Source organism: Sorex fumeus, unplaced genomic scaffold (assembly GCF_029834395.1).
Source record: "Sorex fumeus unplaced genomic scaffold, SorFum_2.1 ptg000003l, whole genome shotgun sequence".
NCBI lineage: Eukaryota > Metazoa > Chordata > Mammalia > Eulipotyphla > Soricidae > Sorex > Sorex fumeus.
In genome coordinates this window covers 47,157,174-47,176,863 of record NW_026606060.1, presented here as the reverse complement: position 1 = coordinate 47,176,863, position 19,690 = coordinate 47,157,174, and the positions used below count along the sequence as shown (strand labels likewise).

Sequence of the window (19,690 nt, the reverse complement as noted above, 5' to 3'; positions counted from 1 at the left end):
TGTGAATAACCAAGATGAACTATACACATATTGAAAGAAATACCTGTAGGTTTTCACAAATAAAAATTTTATATTAATGAAACATAGAAACAATGTCAGGATATAATTTCCACTTAAAAATTCTAATACAGGTATGTGCGTGAACTAAATTACAAGCCAGTAGCATTTCAATGTTTCCTTGAAAGTTAGTTAGAAATGGAAATATAGCTTCCTGTATAAATGATATTTTAGGTTTTTAGTTTCATTATAAAAACTTTCTCTAAATTGACAGCTTCTGTACCTCTGCTTCTAAACCACAGATTTTCTAAAAGTTGAATTTTCTCCACTATTGATTTCTAAACTTTTCTTAAGGGCCATTGTTAGTAAATAGACTTTGAGAAAACATCTCAATGTGTTATTTCTAAGTCATTTACCTATTTTAACTATTCTGAGAATATAGGATTTTTATTAAGAGGCAGCACTACACTGTTGCACTGTCCTCCCATTGTTCATTGATTTGCTCGAGCGGGCCCAGTAACATCTCCATTGTGAGACTTGTTACTGTGTTTGGCATATTACATACATCATGGGTAGCTTGCCATTCTTTGCCATGTCGGCTGTATACTCTCTGTAGCTTGCTGGGCTCTCCGAAAGGGGCAGAGAAATCGAACCCGGGTCAGCCGCGTGCAAGGCAAACCCCTACCCACAAGAGGTAGATATCATAAAAGATATTTAAAAAAAGATGATAAAACTTAAGTATAAATAGAAGAATTAGCTTTTTTCTCTTTCTCTCTGGGTACCTTATCTGTTCTGGGGTCTACAGCTCTGCTAAAGATCTTGTTCAAGCTAACAAGTGGTGACAGCAGAAACTTCTGGCATTGAAAAAGTGACACAATTTTGGGAAATGCTTGGAATTTTTTTTTTCAAATGAAAGATGGCATAATAATAAGCAAAGTCAGAATTAGTGCTCAGACATGAAATTTAAGTTCCTAAAACTCAAATTCCTACTTTCACATAAGCAATTGCTCTTTGTTCCTATAACAAATCTTTATATTGTGCTCTTTGGAAATAGTTACATGTAAAGTATTGAGGCAGAAAAGGCAGGAGTATATGACAGGAATAACAAATAGCTTATCTGGAATAACAGTGCATAAAGGGGAAAGATGGGAGGAGGTAAGATTAGAAATATAGGTTGAGGTTAGGTAATGGATATTTTGAATGTCAGGTTGAGAGTTTTGGTATTTATTTCTCTTTGGAAATAAGAAAAATCAAAACGATTTTGGGCAGATAAAAGACATCATTGGAAGTGACCTTTCAGAAGATTAATCTGATAGAAGCTTGTTATGGAATGTTTAAAAGGTAATGCAATTACTTTGACCCTTCTCTATTGCCTTTGCTTTATTTTGGTTTATTCTATTTTCATTAATCAAAAATGTCTTTCTCCCCCAGAGTTCTGTTCCGAATTGCACTCTCTGATCATGCAAAATATTTAAGCGGGTGCTTGTAGATACTTTGTATAGATGTTCTGTTGTGTGAGCTGCAGCATTTATAATGAGGTACATTATCTCACTTTCAGAAGTAAAATATTTATATGTCAAGAAGTCTCCAATCATAATATGCATCTAAGACTAACATACAAAAACAACAATCCAAGGCTGGCATTTATGAGATACCCGCTATTTAATACTCTGATGTTTTATATGATTTAGGTCATTTAATCTTCTCTGTAATGCATTATAGTTTTGGGAAATGACTCAATTGGCAAGTGGGATATCAAGGATTTATATTCAGTCAGAGCCAATCAATGTCTTTAACTCCCAGCTAATATACTTTTCTGTTTTCACACAAATAACTGGTGGCCAAAGGGATTTTTAATTTAATTTATTATGATTATTATTTACCATACCTAGTGATGCATACTACTGGCTCTATGGTCAAGGATCACTCCTGGTGGGGTTGGTGGGAGTTCATATGTGGTGCCAGGAATCAAACCTGGCCTGCCAAATGCAAAGCAAGTACCCTACCTGCTGTATTATTGCTCTGGCTCCATAGGAGCTATAAAAGAGATAGTTTAGTGAAGATATGTAAATATTCACAGAAAGCATTCCGGGAGACAGGGCAAGATTGAACTGGGTCCTAAACAAGAGATGTACTTTTTCCTTTGGTTTTTGGGTCATTCTGGGTGGTGCTCAGGAATTGCTCTTGACTCTGTGCTCAGGGGTTCCTATGTGATGCTGAGGATCAAACTGGGGTCAGCTGTATGCAAGACAAGTGTCTACCCCTGTATTATCTCTCTCTACCAGAGATTTATTTTTTATTTGTTTGTTTCTATTTGAGAGATATACTTTTTTTTGTTTTTTTTTTTTAATTCCTCTTGCATTAGTCTGGGTGAGTAAATGAATGAATGAATAAATGAATAGGGAAAGATTCTAACCTGCAGAAACAGCGCGGAGAAGTTGAGGGTAGAGATATAGCCTATAAATTGAATATTATTTTCATATAAGGAATAAACTCATAAGTAATGAGGCTCTCTAAGACTGTCACTGTCACTGTTCTCCCGTTGTTCATCAATTTGCTCGAGCGGGCCTAGTTATGTCTCCATTGTGACATATTGTTACTGTGTTTGGCATATAGGATACGTCATGGCTAGCTTGCCAGGCTTTGCCATGCGGGTGAGATACACTCGGTAGCTTGCTGGGCTCTCCGAGAGGGGCGGAGGAATCGAACCTGGGTCAGCCAGGTTGGCTGCGTGCAAGGCAAACGCCCTACCCACTGTGCTATCGCTCCAACCCATATAAGACATACATTTTATTTTACTGATTTAATCTCAAGGTGACTCTGTTAGATTGCTAGTGTTATTCCTCCCCTATTGCAGATGATACAATATAAATTGGAGCCACAGATAACGGTTTTAACTCTCCCACATGTACGTGGTAAGTGCCAGTGCCTGGATCTGAATACAGATAGTAAGGGGCTGAAGCTACGATAGAACTCAACTATTTGGTTAGAGGGCAGAAACAGATAGATTTGGTAAGCTAATCAGAAGCCTAATATTGATGATGAGTTATATCCCTGCTGAATATGGGAGTGATGTTTCTGGAAGATACAAGTTGTTTCAGTATGGCATATCAGATGTGCTGGGCAGAGATTCAGACAGTGATTGATTATCAGCACTGGTTTTTCATTAGACTTTATTTGCAAGGACTTTTAGAATACTGAGATTCTCAGGTACTGTGCCAAACCAACTCTATCAGAATTGTGTTGAGTGACTCCAAGCATGTTTGTTTTGGGGCCACACTTGGTGGTGCTCAGGGTGGTGGGAATCAAACTGGAGTTGGCATCATGCCCCAGTACCATCACCCCACCCTCCAAGCTATGTCTTTTAAAAATCTTGTTTTGACGGACATTATTGAACTCAAGCAGTCTTTCTCAGCTTTTTCCTGCCTGTAGTTCACTTCTGACTTGGTTCCTTCCTGTGGGCTTCTGTCTTACCAATTGGACATCTGGGCCCCTGTTTTAGATGATTTTCACTCATGACCCCTTTGCAGTGTTCCTAGGTTAATTGAACCCCTCCCCCCCAAAAATTCACCAGGATCTTAACTCAGGCCTGAGATGAAGAGGCTGAATGGTCTGTATAATGTCACAAATATTAGAGTTTTAAAGTAACATCAAAACTCATGGGTCTTCTAATGAATATCTTGAAAACACCACAGTCTTGAGACTGTGCACCATAGTGTCTGTATTATAGTACAATATTAAGTGTAGAAGAACATTTTTTGCTTGTTAAAATAATTAGTTGAAAAATAGACCTTTGGGTTCTGATAAATTTTAGTTTTAAATGAAAGTAAACATTCAGTTTATTCACTGTAATATGACAGGTACTTCTAAAAGTAATTTAGACAAAATCAAAATGAGGAAAAATAAAAGCTTTCACAGAGATAGGGAAAGTTTAAACTGGGTCCGTCAGAGGAGAGACTTACTTTGTTTTTGCTGTTTCACTAGAATGAATAAATGGATAAATGTTTTGGAGCATTCATCTTAGTAATAAATGTATGTATGCTACGTATTAATGTTATATCTTGCATTTTGGAGGTACTTGAACCGCTTTTGGTTCAGCTTATCTTTTGCTCTTTTTCTTCCAATAGAGGGCACTCTAATTCAGTAATTTAAAAATACAAAACCAGCGATCTTATGTAAGGACTTTTATTTTTGAATTAGAGGTTTGGGTTTTAATAACATGCTAGCCTTAAGGTGGTGGCTTTAATAGTTTTGCTAATATGGATAAATTAAAAATTAAACTTTTATTTCTATTGAATGTATTCAGCTGCATGTTTTACATTTAATGTGAAGGCTAGCTCGGGTCAAATTACATTTTCACTTGCATAAATCTTAATTCAGAAGTTATTCTGCTTTAACTGCTCTTATAATATGCATATTATATATTTCTTTAGGGCATTACAAAGTCTAGAGTATAAGTTTTAAAAGAAATTTAATTATCCTTACATTCCTCCTCCTTCCACAAAATTTTGGTTTTTGAAAGAATGTAAAGTAATCTGAAACAAAGTTCTATCCTTTTTATTTTCCCAAGTTTTCTATTGAGTTTTCTCCTTCCTGTGTATTAACAATGTGCAGAACTCTTAAATGGGAATGCACAATGCCATGGATGACAATATAAGTTTGTATGCAAATTTTAGACTCTCACATCACATTCAGTATTTTTTTGTATTAGCTGTGGGATCTGTGCCCAGCAGTGTCCTGAGGACCATGCACACTGTTGTTTGAACCCAGGACCTTGCATAGGCAAAGCACGTGAAGAAAAACACTTTAAAAAAGATTTAAAAATAGAATAAGCTGTATTGCCTCATCAGCCTATATTTCTTTTTCTTTTTTTTTGTTTAATATTCAGTCATTTATTTCATGCCCTCCTTTTTAAAAAATTATTTTCATAAGGTTGTTCACATTAATTTATTTCATTTAATATTTCAACATCGATCCCACCATTACACCTTCCCACCACCATTATTTTCAAATTTTTCCACTACCATTCAAGCCTGCTTGCCAGGGGCAGATGCTAGATAATTTATTTTCTATTGCTCGTTATGAATATCGTGAGAGGGCGATAGAATTCTAAAATCATAAGTAGTTGGGGTCCAGAGATATCTCTATAGAGAGCTAATCCATTTTGGGATTCATTTGGGAGTCTCAGGATCAAGGCTGTTGGTGCACTGAGATGGCACCCAGAGGCAGATTGTGGGTGTGACAGCCAGGACCCCAAGTGGGTGGGGAGACGGGAAGTGATGGCCCTCTCCTCAACCTGTATTTCTAAGATACAAATATGATCCTGTGATTAAAAAGTATTTTTTTTCCTTTTTTGGGCGATGCTCAGGGGTTACTCCTGGCTCATGCACTCAGAAGTTACTCCTGGCAGTACTCAGGGGGCCATATGGGATGCTGGGAATTGAACCCGGATTGGTCTCATGCAAGGCAAATGCCTTAACGGCTGTGCTATCACTCCAACCCTTAAAAATTATTATTATATATATTTTGTCTCCCAAGGAATCACAATCACGATCACGATCATGACCATCCTGTTGTTTGTCAATTGCCTTGAGCAGGCCCCAGTAACGTCTCCTTCGTCCTAGCCCTGAGATTTTAAAGTGCCATATTCAAGGCTCTTTCAGGGTTAGGAGAATGAGACCCATCATTGTTACTGGTATTTAGCATATTGGGTACGCCACGGGGAGTTTGCCAGACTCTGCCATGTGGGCAGGTTACATTCGGTAGCCTGCTAGGTTGTCCAAAGTAAGAATGAGATAATAAGGTGTTGCGTGGCCACGCGCTTCCGGGAGCTGGGTTTTATAGTCTCTGGATCTTGGCCGTTGATGGGATTACATGGCGCCAGGGGGCCAGTTGGTGGCTGTGACCCCCGCCTACTGGAATTTGAAGGATCTGGGTGGAGGATGCTCAGCCCCATGATCCGAACAGGCTTGGAGATCTCAGCTCCGGGACCCGCATGCCTTTGTTCCTCTGCCGGTACCTTCATGCGTGTGGAGAGTGGTCTCAGCATGGTGGTGGCTGGTTCTGGAGGTCTTCGGCTGCTGGAGCCCTGGTCAGAGCGGGGAGGGAAACTCAACCCGCTCCCCTCCAAGGGGCCCCGGTGAGGACAGCCAGGCGCGGGGCAGGAGACTCTGCGCTGTTCTCTTCCGGGAGCTGGGTTTTATAGTCTTTGGGTCTTCACACAAGTACGAGGGATAACTTAGATATAAGCAACATGATGTTTTTTTCTTGTTTCAAAGAAGTTATATTGGCAGTTTTCTGTTATTTCACTTTCTCTATTTTTTTTCCCCTTTGGAAACTTTTTATTGATTGACATTCTGGGATTTACAGTATCATAGATCATAGTTTCCCATGCACATCATTTCAACACTATATCCATTACCAGTGTCCCCTCCTTCTGCCACCAAGACCCCACAGTCCTTCCCTTTCAACCCTGTAGTCTGCCCCCTCCCCCGCAACTTCATTGTGATTTGACTGTTGGTTTTTTTTTCAATGACGTGTAAGCCTTCTGAAGTGTGACATATTTTATTTCATATTTTAGTATTTCACATCCTGATTCAACTTTGTAGATGTTATACAAAGATTCTAGAAACTGCTTGAGAATATTGCCTAGGGAGAGAGGATGTCTCTATAGAAAATATGCTCAATTTGGTACCAAAACTCAAGTACAAGTCTAGAAACTGCAAATTAGGTTGCTCACGATTCAAATGATATTTGTGCTTTAGAGTATATTCGGAAATACATTTAGATAAATTTCTAGATTTTACTTTTTATTAAAAACAGATGTTTCAGAATCATAAGGGGGTTGGGTGACTAGCTCATTTAATTTCTATAAGAATCAGAACATTTTGGGAATTGAATTTTCTAAACTGTTTTGAACTACATGAAAGTTTCTTACATCAGTTTATAACTGATTATTAAGTAGATGGTCTTTCTTTTTTTTAAACGGTGGATCTAAATTGCAAGCAGTGGTAACTATTATTGATAATTCATTTGATTTCAGTTATTCATGTCTTATATAATTGAAAAAATTGTGGCAACTGGGGAGTCCATTTTGCTGTGTGTGTACTAAGCTTTGTTTGAATTCTCATAATGGGTTTACAGGGTTTAGGTTATGCATAGGTCCTGTTTACTTACGTTAATATGTTCAAACTAGTTGAACTTGTATTATTAACCATATGTGTGCATATGTATATATATATGTATAAGTCCAGAGTCATAATATTTTTGTCCCTGGAAAGAACTCCCATCCTAGGAAAAAATACATACCTGTAGTGAATCCAGGATGATTCTTGAGAAAATCACTGCTAGGATAAAAAAGTTATTTTCCTGAACTTCTAACACAATTATTTTTACCTTTCATGATTAATATATCTGTTCTTTGTCTTTTGTATATGATATACATGTACATATAATGAATACATATATTTAATGACCAAGGGGACAATTCACCAAGAAGATACAATTTTCTTAATATCTACACACTAAACACATGTCCACCTACATAGATAAAAACGCTTATTAACAGAACTAAAGCAAGACAAAGACATAACACGATAATGCTAAAGGAAGACAACTCTGTCTCAGTGGTGGAAGGAAATGGACTCTGGTGGAGAATTAAGTATTGGAATGTAGGAGGCATAAAACACTATCTCAAAAATATTATAAAATTATAAATCATGTTAAAAATTAAAAACTGATTACAGAATAAATACAACTGAAACCTAAAATGATGATACAAAATCAAAAGTGATTTTTTGAAAGTTAAGCAAAATTAATAACCCTCTGGCTAGCTTCACTAAAAAAATATGAGAAACTTGTTAAAATAGAAGTAAAAGAGGTAAAAATTACATTAGATCCTGAAATAAAAGGAACATCATGAGAAATATATGGACATTTTATGAAAATAAGTTTAATAGCCTATAAAAATTAGTCAAATTCCTGTATTCATGAAATCTTTCAAGACTGAACCATGAATAAAGAGATAGCTTGAATAGGCCAATCATATATACACACATTGAGACAGTAATTAACAGTCTCCCCAAGAAATTTCTCTTGGCTTCCCCAGCGAATTATGCTGATTGTATTTTTAAAGAAGCTATAATACATCTACTTATCAAACTTTCCCAAAGAATCCAAGAGGAGGGCATGTTACCTGACACATTATCCTTATCCCCAAACAAAGCAAGAATAAGAACACTAACAACACAACCAGAACATATAAGAAAATTACAGATCCATTTCTCTGATGACCATAGTTTCAAAAAACAAACAAATAAATAAACAAACAATTAACAAACATAGCATGTTAAATCTAGCTGTGCAGAAAAATGATGCCATGACCAAGTGGTATTCATTCCAGGGGTATAAGTAGTGATCAATACTGGCAACTAAATTAATGTAATATGACACATAAATAAAAGTAATTATAAAAATTTTGGAATCATGTCAATAGATGCTGAAGAAGCATTTAACAAGATTGTGTGTCAATTTATAATAATTCAAAAAATTTGAATAGAAGGAGCATACATTAGCTTAATTGAGACTGTGTATGGCACAGTCTCATGTAACATTATTGTTGAAAACCTAAATCTTTTTTTACAAAGACCAGAAACAAGAAAAGTATATACACCCATGCTTAACACTGTCAATATATTATTGAAAATCCTAGTCAAAGCTATCAGGCAAGAATAAGGTATAAAATAGATAAAAATTGGGGAAAAAAGTGTGATTGAAACTATATTTTCCAATGATTTATCATTAGGAAAAAACTTTAAAACCCAACAAAAATAATTAAAAATATATGAATACATAAATGAGTATATAAATAAACTATCAATGAAATTATAGATGAATTTACAAATTGTAGGGTGAACAAATATGCAAAAATATAATTTATATGAACCATGCATTAGGAAAAAGAAATTAAGAAAATTGTGGCATAAAAGTGCTTCCTGGGAGTACAACTAACAAGGTGAAAGATCTATAAACAGAAAATGATTAGAGATTGTTAAAAAAAAGACAAAAATCGAAAGATGTTCTGTGTTTATTGACAGAAAAAATGGTTTCAAATACCATCTTACATAAAGCACTTTTCATATACAACACATTTCTATCAAAATCCCAGCAGCATCTTTAAAGGAGAACAAACAATTCTAAAACAATTTTTTTTTAGAAACTTTCACAAAAGATCCCAGATATCTGTAATGACACAAAAGATACCAAATTGTCTAGTCATTTCTGCAAGGAAAGAAGAAAAATGGAGACATCTCTTGATTTCAAACTATACTGCAAAGCAATATTTATCAAAATGTTATGGTACTGGAACAGAAATAGATGTACAGAACAATAAAATAGAATGAAGACCTTAGAAATATACCCATATGATATGACTAAGAAGTTAAGAATATAATATGGAGAAAGGAAATAGATAAAGGGTTGGAAAAACTGAATAGCAATAACCAAAAACAAAAAAGGAGAAAAGTAGGGAAACTTGATGATTATTTAATACCACACACAAAAATTAATTCAAATTAGGTTAAGGTCATGTATGTAAGTCTTGAAACCATGAAATTCATGGAAGAAAGCATAGAAGATTCTGCCATGAACTTAGATCTCAGAGCCTCATAGGTGAATTTGAAAACAACTCTAATGTCAAATGGAGAAAACAAACAAACCAATAGTAGATAGGATTACATTAAACAGAAAAATCTTTTCCATGGCATAATATACTACAAGAACAAGGAAACCTCTTGATTTGGAGTTTTTTTTTTTTTTTGCTTTTTGTGTTTAACAAGGGATTGATATCCAAAATATATAGGATCTTGCATGACTTAATGACAAAAAGCAAGCAATTCAGACAAAAATGGGCAAAGACCTGTAAGCAATCTCTAAAAAATGATCTTTAGAGGACTAAGAGGCATATGAAAAAGTGCTCAGCATAACTTATTAGGAAAATGCAGTTCAAAAATTGCTGCACATCAAATTACCTCATTATAATGACCTTTACCAAAAAGTCTAGAAGTAGGAAAAATAGAATCTCCTGTACACTGTGGCTAGGGTGTAAATTGGAGTAGCAACTGAGGAAAATGGCGTGAAGATTTCTTAACAAGCAAAATTAAAATACCAGTATGATCCAGCAATATCACTCTTTCCAAAGAATATGAATGCACCAATTCCGGACATTATTTGCATCCTTTTGTTTCTAATAGCCTCATTCATATTAGCCATGACATGTAATCAACTTAAATGTCCATTGACAGATGACTGGAGAAAGAAGCTGTGGTATTTACACTCCAAAGGCTGCAGTTCACCCATTTAAAAGAGATGAAATTGTGTCTTTCATAATATGAATGAAACTTGAGGTGGTTAAGCTAAACTAATTAATCCAGAAAGTGAAAACCAATTACTGGATGATTTCACTTATGTGGAGGATAAATAACCTGGCAAGTAAACTGGCAGAACATAACTCTTAGACTGAAAAATAGTGGTGGTTACCAGAGGGATAGGAAAAGGGGGGGGGGGCGGTTGGTGAGAGGGAAGGAGTAGAAGGGTTCATTTTGTAGTGTGTGTCACTGGTTATTAGTGTGATGAATCATATATACATATGGAGCTATAAAACTTTACTTCCCCAATTTTACCGTAAACCAAATAGGAGATCAATAAAACATGTTTAAAAAATAAAATAAAGGGGCTGCAGATATATTGTAGTGGGTAGGGTACTTGTCTTGTTTGGGGCTATTCTGGGTTTGATTCAGGCATTCCTGATGGACCTCTGAACCCCATCAGAAGTGACCCTTGAGCACAGTGCCAGCTGCAAACAGAGTACCTTTGGGTGTGACCTCAAAACTGGACCAACAAAAAATTTGGCCCTCATAGTAATTTTGCAAATTCAATTCTTCCTCCAGGGCACAAACAGTAATTTTATCTACTTTGAATTTACATTAGTACAATTAAAAACAGCTGGTGTTCCCCCCCCCCCCCCGCAAAAAAAAAAACCCACAAAAATAAAAGGAATAAGTGTCTTTTTATTGTTTGTTTGGCAGCCAGTGCCTGGTGCTCAGCGTTACTCCCAGCACAGTGCTCAGTGGTCACTCCTGGTGATGCTGAGATCATGCAGGCCTCTGGCATAGAGAGCATGTACTCCCACCTCTTGAGCCATCTTCCTGGCCCAAAATAAGGTATTTTAACAGGATGTAGGATATTTTTGTTAAGGCAGTAAATACATAACAAATTTATAACTTTTATATATATTTGTGAAGCTATTTTTATTTTCACTGAAAATATAGCATCAGCTAGTTTTTGGTTTAATACTTTAATTCTTTCAGATCTTCTTAAAATCTGTAACTTAAATTTAATCTAACAGAAATACCATATTCTGATTTCCTGAGACTCTATTTTATACTCAAGTACTAATCATAATGTTTTCTTGAAAGTTTAATAATAATTCTTCTTTATTCTACCCTCACTTTCTGAATTATGGTGGGGTTAATTTTTGGCAACTCAGCACCTGTCACATTTTCCTTATTCATGTTCCATAATGCACCTGATCTGAAATTCTGTTTCAAGGGGGCACATTTGAGAATTCTTAATTTCCTCTTGGAGTGAAGACCTTGGACAGCCTGCCATTAAAAAAGACTCCCATTTTGCTTCCTAATGCCAAAGGAAATCAGTCTAGAGTTTGAGCTTAAAGATACCTGTCAGTGGTGATAATTACTTATCTCTGTGTTCAGGGAAATGTTTTTTACCTTGAAGAGCAAATGAATTCTAATGGAACAGTGAACTAGTAGCCTGGAAAAAATTACAGGACGTTCATGCTTTTAATACATTTTATCATGAAATCATTTGGGACATGAGTCCTGAAAACTGGAATTCAGTTTAGCCTGTAACATAGTATCAGAGTTAGGGCCTTCTCTGATACTATGTTCATCATAGTAGGTGGAAAAAAATGCTGGTTGATCTGTTTCAATCTCAAGCTTTGATTTAGAAAGATTTCATCTATTATTTTTGCTTCTTTTGCCAGAATTTTATTACTTATCATTTGAAAGCTCGAATATCATTTACTTACAATTTCACATTGGTTCTGTTTAGTTAGCAGCTGCCTGTCTTTGATAGCAAATCACTAATAACAAACAGAGTGTTCACTGGGAAGGAGTGATGTGTTTAAGTTGTTGAATTTTACAGGGGATAAGAGATTTAAAAGTGAACAAACAAAATTAGCCAGTGACTAGTACATATCAATAACGTGGATATAACTTTCTCCCAAATAAATGAGAAAAACATCAGCGTTTGTCTTTCCCTGTAATTACCCATCACATCTTATTCAAACAAATTGTGGACTTGAAGATTTCCTTTTGCCCTATAATTCCCTCTAAGTCTGGTGCCATTTTTCTGAACATTTAAACTACTCTTATGGTTATAAATAATACTGTGATCACAAAATTACTAAATCCCAAATTGAAGAAATACACAAATTCTTGACTAACATAGATCTGTGGAGTGGCATAGAATAACAAACAATAAGTTTTGATATCAGAGACTTTCTAGGATACCAATTTTACTCCTTAGGTAAATTCTTCCATGTTTTAGATTTCTCATCCCAAGAATAGTGTTTGTGAACAGTATTTTGTACTTTGAACTGCTAGATTAGCATTTCAGGAGGCATTTACTTTTCAGTAAATGCCGTAAATCCTTGTATCTGTTGTTTATACACATACACTTGATCACTTGATACTTGATAACCCATTACTCATTGATTTACTCGAGCGGGTGCCAGTAACACATACACATACACTTAAAAATTATTTTTTCAATTAACTACTAAGACCCGTTTTCTTCTTACCCACATGGATTATGGATCCCAGAATTCAATGATCTGATTTGATGTTTTGTTTTTTCCTGTGGACACACATTTGATTGCTTAGGTCTAAGTTCTCTTTCTGTGAAAATGCCACTAAAAACTTGACAGGCTTTGCATTGAATCTACATTTGGTTCTGGGCAATATGGAACTTTTAACAATATTAATTTCTCTAAATCATAACCATGAAACATCTTTTCATTTGTTTATGCCTCTTCAGCTTTTTTCATCAAAATCTTAACATATACAGACTTTTCACTTTCTTAATTAAACTTACTCCTAAGTATTTTTTTTTCTTTTTGGGTCACACCCGGCAATGCTCAGGGGTTACTACTGGCTCTGCACTCAGGAATTATTCCTGGTGGTGCTTGGGGAACCATATGGGATGCTGGGAATCAAACCCAGGTTGGCGACATGCAAGGCAAACACCCTACCTGCTGTGCTATTGCTCCAACCCCATTCCTAAGTATTTTTAAAAATTGTTTTTGATGCTATTATGACTAGAGTTGGTCCATTCCTAAGTATTTTTAAAAATTGTTTTTGATGCTATTATGACTAGAGTTGGTTTTAATTTCTTTGAAGATATTTCATTCTGAGTGTATGAAAGCATAACTATTTTCTGTCTGTTGGTTTTGTATTTTGCTACTTTAATGAAATTTCAGAGTAAATCTTATAGGTTTCTTCAGATCTTTAGGACATTTTATTATAGGGTAATGTTATCTTCAAATCATTCTTAAGAAGTATAAATGTTTAATAAAAGTTATTGGCCATTCAGCTACTTTTAGACTTTGAATTACCAACGTCCGCCTTCTCATCCATTCTGTTATGTATAATAAGAACTCAGTTCACTTCCTCCCAGCTCTGATCACCAGTGTTCTGAGCAGTGAAAATTGATGAGATCATTTGTCCAGCAAAATTATACTTGCTCAGTATCATTCTTTAAGGGAGTTAAGCAAAGTACCAGATCTAGCCTCAAGAAGAGATAAATTTACAGGGGTTAAGCATGCTTCATGTTTACAATTTAATTGTCATCCAACTGATATCATCCATCACTTTCAATGTAACTTGCAATATTGTGAAGCCATCCACCACAAGAATATTTGTTTGTGTGTATATGTACATCTGAGTGTGTGTGTGTGTGTGTGTGTGTGTGTGTGTGTGTGAAGAAAGGGAGGGAGTAGAATTATTAGAGATGTAATTTCATCACTAATGATTTTTCTTTTCCTTTTGAGTTTAAAGGTATATGATTTTATCTAATCCTGTGGAGTATATAGCATTTTATAGTCTTGAGACTTCCAACTATAATCACTGAAGAAATTAATCTTTTATAGATAATAATGTCTTAATCTAAAGCATAAAATTTGACCTTCTTTGATTATGTATAAGAATATATACTTCAACAGTTTTGGTCTATAACCAAAATTTTCTATTTTAAAACTTATTTAGAAGAGCTGTGATTATTTATAAGCTGTAAACATTTATTTAACATGCATTCTTATTCACATATAATGAAACAAGATTGGGATGTGGTTGTTTATTTGTGCAGTGCTGTATATATACAGTGGCCGAGAAGGACTTGCTGAAACCTGATGTACAAGCTGTAATATTGATAAGAAGGACTGAGTCATATGAAGTACTAAGGAAAGAAATTTGGAATAAAAGAAAATACTTTTAGTTGATGTGGGACTTTATATAGTAGAAAGAAGAGACCAGTGGTATAGCTTGAAGTATAGTGAACTTGGCAGAGGTTGGAATGGAATTGTTAAGTCTGGGTCTTAAACAGCGCCTGGTAGATCATGGAAAGTGCTTTATTTTTAAGTCAAAAGCTTTATAACAGGGCTGGAGCGATAGTGCAGTGGGGAGGTATTTGCCTTGAATGCAGCCAGCCCATGTTCCAGCCCCGGCATCCCATTGATTCCTGATAGCACTGCCAGGAGTAATTCTTGAGAGCCAGGAGTAACCCGAGCATTGCTGAGGGTGGCTCCCAAACAAAAGCAAAACAAAATAAAAATATAACAAATAAACAAAAAATTATTGATTTTTAAAATTAAACCACGAAGGGATACATAGTTACAAAGTTATTCATGCTTGGGTTTCCATCATACAATGTTCCAATACCCTGTGTACATTTTCCTACCCAGTTTCCCACCAAATGTCCTCAGTTTTCCCTCCTTTCACTCCCTGACCCCAGTCTGACTTTATGCCTTTATGACAGGCACTTTTCTTCTCTTTCTCACCCCTGCTGCCTCCCCGCACCCCACGCTCTTTCCTGTTGGGCATTGTGGTTTTCCTACAGGTAAAAGGTAAGGTAAAGGTAAAGGCCCTCCTGTTGATCGTCGATTTGCTCGAGCGGGCCCAGTAACGTCTCCATTGGAGACTTTGTTGTTACTGTGTCTGGCATATCGAATACTCTCGGTAGCTTGCCGGGCTCTCAGAGAGGGGCGGAGGAATCGAACTTGGGTCGGCCATGTTGGCCGCTTGTAAGGCGAACGCCCTACCTGCTATGCTATCGCTCCAGCCCTGGAGAGTCAGTCTGTCCTTTGGCCTACCAGGCCCCCTCCTCGGTGGGGAGAGCCTGTTTCTCCTGAAAAATTATCATGTAAATCCCTTTACCTCTTCAGCATTCCGTTCTTGTCAGGAGCTATCATTTATGAGCTATAAGCTTAACACAAGTCAGTGGGGAGGAGTGGGGGTGAAAGGGGAGTTAGGATGGAGAAGGGACCACTATGACAATGATAGCTAGACTTTTCACTCTGGACAAGAAAGCTTCCCCCCCCCCCCCTTTTTTTTTATCATAGAAACAATTTTGTTAAATGCATATTGTAATGCTCTTTTTATTAGATTATCAGACCTTCAAAATAATATCATAAATTTTCACTGATCACTGATTTTATAGTTAAAATGTCATACATTTTACTGATTTTTACAAAATTAAAATCATACCTGGAGATAATTTTGGCTACGTGTTAGAATGGCATGTAACACACAAGTTAGAATGGCATATATCAGAGAGACTGGAAACGACAAATATTGGTGGGGACATGGTGAAAAGGAATTCTTTTTTACTATTGGTGGACATTTCATCTAAGAACTTCCATTTGTATCTACACCCAGTAGATCCATACACAATCAAAGTTTTAAAGCAAGGAAGTAGTGTGATATTATTTATGGGAGTAAAGTTGGAAAGTTTCTGCCCAATCCAAATTCAGTGGTAATTATATTTAGAAATCAGCATCTATGATGTTTGCAGAAAAAGGCATTTTACAATTTGTCCATAGTTTATTTTCCAATCATTTATCTACTATGTGTCAGATTGTACTAGGCCCTAAAATATATTCAATAATTGATTAGTACGGTACTACTATTAATGAATTTAATAGTGAATCTAGATATGGACATAAGCAATTATAAAATAATATCAAAAGTGTTATAATTGTGGAAATATGAGGTAGGATTTAACATCTCTGTAGCCTGAAGTCATAGTTGGGTGATCTAAGAGACATTCAAATTTCCTTTCCTCGTGATTTCTTTTATATCAACCAAGCATCATTCTCCATATATTAATCATTTTTTTTCTTTGCTCTCTCCCCTTTCTTCTGCATTCCTTGGCTTCCTGTTTTTTTCTTGGGTAGTCTATTCTGTAGAGAGGTAACCAATTTTTGAGTTCATAGCATCACAGTGTTGTTAATTTCTGCACTATAATTATCTTTAGCATCTCACTATTCTCTAGTTTTGTATCAAAATTGTTAGTAAGACACTTTTCTCCAAAAATTTCCACAGCCATTTCAAACCCAACTTGTGAAAATGTAAAAATAATCATCTTCCCAACAAAATAATACTTGTTTTTTTTTTTGTTGTTGTTTCATTTTTCCTGGACAAATGCTTTGGTATTTGATTCTTTTTTAAATTTTTTTTTCATTTTCCTAGTTTGTTGGACAGATCTTTTTGTTTATTCTCATAATCTGTCTTGGCCTCACTTCACAGTTTAGGAATGCCTCATTTCACTGTTCAGTTTTACAATAGAACTGGGAGAATGGTCTCGTTTTGTGTCTGTCAACCAACCTTTTCCCCCCCTCTCTTTTGCTTTCATTTTATTTGCCACACCTGGTGGTGTTCATGGATTACTTCTCAACCAACTTTTTCCCCCCCTCTCTTTTGCTTTCATTTTATTTGCCACACCTGGTGGTGTTCATGGATTACTTCAGAGATCACTCTTGGCAGGGCTTGGGGGACCATATGAAATACCATGGATTGAACTTGGGTTGGCATTTGCAAGGCAAGCTTCTTACCCACTCTACTATCTCTCCCATCTGAAATTTGTAAAATATTTTTATATAATAATATTTTGGATTTTAGTTTTTTTCTAAAAATATTGTTGTCCCTGATTATTGGCTTATTATATAAATAGCAAGTTTTTACTTGTAGAATTATTACTTTGAACATTTATAAATAGTTTTTGGTATAATTTCTCTATAAAATTATATGTAAGTTTTTCATTTTATTCATGCTTATAATTAATAAATAAGAATTATAACATTGCACATTTAGATAAAATAAGCAGTCTTTATGCTTGAAAAAAATGTCATAATGGCCATTATTATAAATCAGAGATCTTGTTTTCCAAAAATCAAATGGAAGCTACTTGTTTTTATTCCTGTGTGAAATATGATATTAATGATTTGCTGAGATGTCTGATAGATAAGTCAGCAGTTTCTTTAAAAATCAATTAAAAGTTGGATTATACAACTGTGTATGTTATAGTGTTCTGGGATATGCTATTTTGGGGTTGACTCTTTACCTTTCATCATAGTAAATTATATTTGGTTTCATTTGATTTGATTCAGAATTCTTATTCTATTTACTGTGTACTGATTCTTCTACCAGTGTAATATTTCTCATCAGTCTTGTTCTCAGGAATTTTAAATACTGAGAAACTATTTCTGCAACACTAGGTTCTGTTGGTCACAAATATAGTCTTGGGCATCATTTTGTTAATATTAACTTCCTTAAGGAGAATTATATTTCATTACTTTGAAATGGCCCTGTGATCACACTTTAGGTCCAATGGCGAATCTTCATCACCTTCTATGAAAGAGGTGTGTCAAGAAGAACACTGTGCATTGGGTCCTAATGCCAGAGGAGGACTTCAACTACTAGGAAGATAACAGAGATCATCCCCTGGCCAATCATCAGAAACAGAAGTCAAACACTTCTGCCTATTGACATCTGGATGTTGGAATCTCCAGGGAAAACAACACATCAAGCACTGGATGGAACGACACTTCTTGCATAGAGAAGAGAAGAACAATAGAGTATTGGTTCCCCCATGGACAGCTGTTTCGGCTCCTGACAGCCAACATGAAGCAATTGAACTCTGAACCTCTTGGGCTACTACAGAAGGATCATAACCCTTCTTCCCTGGAGACTTAAAACTTGAGAGCTTGCCTGGGAACATTGATGCACAAACTCAGCACTATGGAACCTAAAACAGTGAAAAGTATCCCCTCACAAGGCCATAAGTCCTACATAGACTACAGGGACTGTCTCTTATAGGGAAGTGTTCCAGGCCCCTGGCTCACTCTTATGTGGCTGAATGGTGGTTGAAAGATTTTTCACCTGAGATTACTTACCCCAAACCGGTGACATCAGTATATAGATTATACCAGGTTAGTGCTGAAATAAGGAAGCAGAAGTTTTCTAAATTTCTGTAATACCTGATGTTTCAGTTTTTAATTATTTTAAAACAATTTTGGTTGCCAGAGATTGGAGGGGAGGTGAGGGCAGCTGATATATTTTGTTAGTGTAGTTACATATTTAGTTTTGTGGTGCCAGATTCTGAAGCCAAGGGCTCACATATGCAGGTTATATGCTCTACTCCTGAGATATTCCTGTCCCTTACCTATTTTTCTGTGTACCTTTAAAAAATCTGTTACAAATTGATTTAAAGAGAAAATTCACTAATCTGTATAAATGAAAAACTTAGATTTAGACTTTTCTGTTTGACTCATTCCAAGTATTCATGCAATACAATCTGGCTAAACTATCCACACAGATATTTGGGGGTGTCATTAAGTATCCCAAGAATGTTCTACAAATTGCTGTGTTCAGCAATCCAAGTCTAAATGATGTCTTCTCTATATTTCAGTAAAATTTCAAACATTTGTCATGCTTTGACTTCTAATCCAATCTCAGTGGCCAAAGAGAAGAATAAACTGGTTCATAAGGGCTGAACTATTTGTCCGTATCAGAATTGTGTGCAAGTCTTTACTTGAATAGAAATGTTCAATTATTTCTTAGTGGTTTGTTTTGATCTATTCCCAGTAGTATTAAAATGTGCTCATGTTCCACATAGCCAAAAGGAACAAGCTTTGAAAGTGAATCTGTTGTTGGAAAGAGCTTGGAAAGAAACCATCCTCTATCACATGGTCAAGGATGGCAGCAACCTGCTTCTTACTGCTGGGGTTTAATGCATCCTCCCTAATTATTTTATTATGACAGAAAGTCTCTTTTAAAATTTCAGGCACTATGATTTATAATACTGTTCATGATAGAGCTTCATGCATACCATGTCCCAAGATTACACCCACTGCCTTAGTGTCAGCTTCCCTTCACCATTGTTTCAATATAGTAGAGTCTTAAGTGAAATAACAAGGCATCATTATGTTATTACATCATTCTCACTTGAAATTTGGCTACATTGATGTTCCATATTTTATAAATAGTTTCAATAAAAATATCTGCTCAGATATCCCTTATCAATGAAGACTCTTGGTTCTCCTCCTAGTTTCTCTGTTTAC

The 19,690-nt window shown here is 35.7% G+C and overlaps 1 protein-coding gene across 10 annotated transcripts in view; it reads left to right on the top strand.

Annotated features, from left to right (window-relative positions):
• ANKS1B (ankyrin repeat and sterile alpha motif domain containing 1B) overlaps positions 1–19,690 on the top strand; it is a 1,250,258-nt gene that overhangs the window by 181,270 nt on the left and 1,049,298 nt on the right. The window lies entirely within an intron of this gene.